Here is a 4,878-nt window from a genome sequence, read left to right on the forward strand (position 1 = left end):
AAGTTAGCTTCTTCATCTTCAGAATCATCAGATGAATCTTCATCATTGTCGTTCCAGGCAATGTAAGCTCTCTTTGTTGAAGGTTGTTGATCCTTTCCTTTAGTCTTTACAGGCTTGTTTTTGTTTTGCAGTTTATAACACTCAGATCTGATGTGGCCTGTTTTACCACATTCATAGCAAGTTATGATTTTGCTATCATTGGTATCACTCTTGCTGAAGCCTTTAGCCTTTTCATTCTGTGGTTTTCTTGACTGGCTTCCTTTCTTTTTCAAAAATTTCTTGAATTTTCTGACCAACATCCTTATCTCAGGCTCTTCATCAGATTCACTTTCTGAATCATCAGTATTTGGTCCAGATTTTGCTTTGTGAGTCTGAGCCTTCAGTGAAAGTCCTTTGCTTTTCATGGTAGATTGTTCTGACTCATTCAATCTGTGCAATTCCATCTCATGTTCCCTGAGCTTTCCAAATAATGTTGCAATAGTCATGTTTGCCAGGTCCTTTGATTCAGCAATGGCAGTGATTTTGGGTTGCCATTCTCTGGTCAAACACCTCATTACTTTTTCTATTTGTTGCTCATTGTCTACAACTTTTCCTAGGGCATGAAGATTGTTGATGATGTGTGTGAACCTTGTCTGCAAGTCACTGATTGATTCATCCTTCTTCATGTTGAACAACTCATACTCATGCATGAGAGTATTTGTTCTGGCCCTTCTAACATATGTGGTGCCTTCATGTGTTTCCTAAAGAGTAAACCACATTTCCTTTGCAGATTTGGAGTTTGACACCCTGAAGAATTCTTCTGCACACAAAGCAGATGTTATAATATTCTTGGCCTTAGCATTATAACCAACTTTCTTTTTGTCATCATCCGACCAATCAGATCTTGGTTTGATGATGATGGATGATCCCTCAGTGCCTGCAATTTTAGGCACGTAGGGACCATTCTCCACTGCCTCTAAGATGTCCAGCCCACATGCTTCTAGAAAGATGAGCATCCTCTCTTTCCAGTACATGTATGCTGTTGTTGGAAAAGCACTCTAAAAGACCTAAGCCTTTTACATCACTTGTTGGAAAAGCGCTCTAAAAGGCCTCCTTATTTTATTTTTTAAAAAGGCTCTTTTACAACGCTTTTTCACATAAGCGCTGTAAAAGACCTCTTGTTTGTTGGAAAAATATGACTTCTTTTGATTAAGAATAAGAGAATTAAGATCAAATCCAACGTGTTCAATTTTAATTCCTATATTAACTATGCATGATTCATACACAAAGTACACAGCAGAAATATTAGATCGCATACAAGATGAACATGAAAAGTAAAGAGATAAGGGATAGAGAGATTGCACCGAGATTTTATACTGGTTCAGTCGTCTATCAGACGACCTACGTCCAGTCCCAAAATAAAACAATTTCGGCCTTTTTCAATAGAATCTTAGAGTGTTTTACAGATGTTGCAGCGCTCCCGGCCTATCAATCTTAAAACTTTCTCTCTATTCTATTCGGCGACCACTGTATCCCAGAGTTCCTCTACAAACTCTTCCAAGATCACAATACAACTTCTTCTTGATGAGTCCTCTCAACAACGAAGATAGCTACCAGTTTCCAAACTGGATTTTCTAAACTTTCAGTTACAAAGAATTGTATTTTACAAAGAACTAAAGAAGTATCATGAATTTGACTCAATCACTATATTGGTTCTCACACAAAAGGTATTTGGGCAATGAATGTTTGTGTGGTTGTAAAACTTTTCTCTCAAGGTTGTCCAAAGGTTGTGAAAAGTTTTCCAAAAGTTGTGTCAAAGATTTTCAAAAGTTGTGAAAGTTCTTCTTTCAAAAGTGATTGAATCAGCTTATATATATTCAAAGAAAACACCAAGACAATCGATTTCCTAATCGATTTTATAAAGCTTTAATTGATTGCCTAATCGATTTTCGCAGGTCTTGTTTTTCTTGAATCTTGAACATATAAGCATGAATCGATTTGCCAATCGATTCTTTTAATACATCAATCAGAACTGAAACTATGATTTTCTTCAAATCGATTGAGTAATCGATTATAGGTGTTTTGTTCCAACAAAGAGATCAAAACAATCGATTTCTCAGTCGAGTTCACAATCACAGTCATAATCGATTTGACAATAAGCTGAAACCTTTATGTAACTTAAAAATGAGCTTCAATCGATTCGTCAATCGATTGTGCTGATCATAGTGAATCAGACTTTTGCATCAATCGATTTTCCAATCGCTTGTGTCTGATCAAAGTGGCTCAGGCATAAACGTCAATCGATTTGCCAATCGATTGTGCTTGTTACAGAACCTCAGCTATTTTGACAAAATCTATTTGCCAATCGATTTAATCAAAGTTTGTTCTGATGAATGATTATCTGCAATCGATTGCCTAATCGATTGCCTCAATACTTGGAGTTTAAGAAAACTAAATCAATTGATGTCCCAGTCGATTTGTTGCATCACAGAACTTATTTCTGATTTTAAAATTTGGTCACAATCGATTTGTCAATCGATTGATTCCATAATTGGTTGTTTCTGTGACTTGCTAAATCGATTGCTTAATGGATTGCTCAATCGATTGTCGAATCGATTAGAGTTATCCCAGAACTCAGGTTTCACCAAAAACATTTAACCAATCGATTGCCCAATCGATTAGTTTAGTGAAAACACTTGTTCTGAGTCAGAAAATCGATTTATCAATCGATTCATCAATTGCTTTAATTGTTGATTGATTTATATTCATTGGCAAAGGCTTAAGTGTGAGACCATAGTGATTAGTCTACTAAACTTATTACTATGACACCTAATAACACTATACATTTTTGCGTCTTTCTCAAGTGCATCCTCCAATTTTGGTTGATTCCTTGAGTTGCAAGCTATTGTTCCAAGTGTGTGGTGTCTTCTTGTTTGCCTGAAATATTTCTCAATTCAAAACATTAGATCAATCAAATATTTCATATGTACTGTGTGTTTGGGAATTAAATCAAAAACATGATCAGGGAAGCTAATGACTTACATATGTGTGACTTTAAATCTCATGGTACCACTAACATGAACAAACACGTAAATAAATGTGTCAAAAAACCACTTGTTGTGTCAAACGACCACAATTTCCATTTTCGTGGTATTAGATGAACAACCATTTAAGATAGTAGATGGTGAAGGATTTAAATAGTTATATAAAACATTGCAGCCCCAATTTACCATCTCTTCTAGGTGTACAATAGCTAGAGTTTGCTTTCAGTTGTATTTGGATGAAAACGTTAAGTTGAAAGCTTTCTTTAAGTTTGATTGCAATAGGGTGGCTTTTAACATTGACTGTTGGACATCAATCTAAAACCTTAATTACTTGGCTTTTACATCACACTTTGTGGATAATGAATGAAATTATCAAAAAAGGATAATCACCTTCACAATTATCCATAACCACAAGGGTGTAACCGTAGGTAAAAAGATAAAAGAACATTAAAGGATTGGAAAATTTGAAATGGGTCATCAATAACGATTGATAATGCATAACCACAAGGGTGTAACCGTAGGTAAGAAGATAAAAGAACATTAAAAGATTGGAAAATTTGAAATGTGTCATCAATAACGATTGATAATGCACCATCTAATGATATAGTTGTGATACTTTTGAAGAAAATAGTTAAAAATATGAATGAGTTGACGGGGGATGGTGAATTTTCCACATGAGATGTTGTCCACATATTTTAAATTTGGTTGTAATCGACGATTTGATAAAGAAACACTTGTCCATCTCTGCCATTAGGAATGTTGTTAGGTTTGTTAAGTCTTCACCTCATATGACTGCCAAGTTTAGGGAATGTATAGAATTTGCTAGAATTTATTGTAAAAAGTTGTTTTCTCTTGATGTTTCAAGCAGCCTTTGAGAAACTTGAAGATGAGGATTCTAGGTACAAGGAGTTTTTTTGGAGAAACTGGTCCCCTAAGTAGTTTTAATTGGGATATTGCTCGGGCTTTTGCAACTTTTTTGAAGTTATATTATGAGGTAACAATGGTGTTTTCTACCTCAGAACATGTGAATATTTGTTGACACCTAATTGTGTCCACTCTACTTTTTTTATTTACAAAAAATTTAAAATAATAAACATTAAGGATATTTTGGACTTTTCTTCAATAAGATAAAAAAAAATCAATTATTAGGATTCTGATTTAATTTATCGTTTCTCAAAAAGGCTAAAAAATCATAACTTAAGTGATTATGGTAGGTTTTTAAAATCGCTAAAAGTTACCTTAATAATCATTAATGAGAATTATTGTCTTCCAAAAAATTTAAACATAACTTCTAAATATAAATAAGAGGAAAAGAAAACTGAAGAAATAGAGGAAGCAGAAAAGTAGAGAAGAAGGATTTGAACCAAGAGCTAATAAAAAACTTCTCCAGTGTGGTACACTTTTCTTTTTTATTTCTCCTCATCTATTTTTTTTTTTTTGATATTATTGTTTTCATAGAGCTTTTTGTTTACTACACTATGCACGTATGATATAAAAAAGAATTGATTTTGGTTTCACGCTCAAATTTTGAAATTAACTAATAAAAATCAAGTCGGTTGTTGTATGTTCGTCTATTTCTTTATCAAATTTGTGATCTCTTCTCTTTATTTTGTTTTCTTTCTTGCGCGTTAGATATTTTGTTATTACCGCCACCGGTCCGCGCCACATATGCGCCGCCGACTCGCGAATCTGCTCTTCAATTTTTATCCTTTACAGTTTATAAAAGTCAAAAAGTAGTAAAAGTATTTCCTTAAAATAAAACGATACACAAATCAATATACAACACATAAATCCTATTATTATTGTCATTATTACTATTATTATAATCATTATGTTCTAATAAATTATGATATAT

Source organism: Cicer arietinum, chromosome 6, assembly GCF_000331145.2.
Source record: "Cicer arietinum cultivar CDC Frontier isolate Library 1 chromosome 6, Cicar.CDCFrontier_v2.0, whole genome shotgun sequence".
NCBI lineage: Eukaryota > Viridiplantae > Streptophyta > Magnoliopsida > Fabales > Fabaceae > Cicer > Cicer arietinum.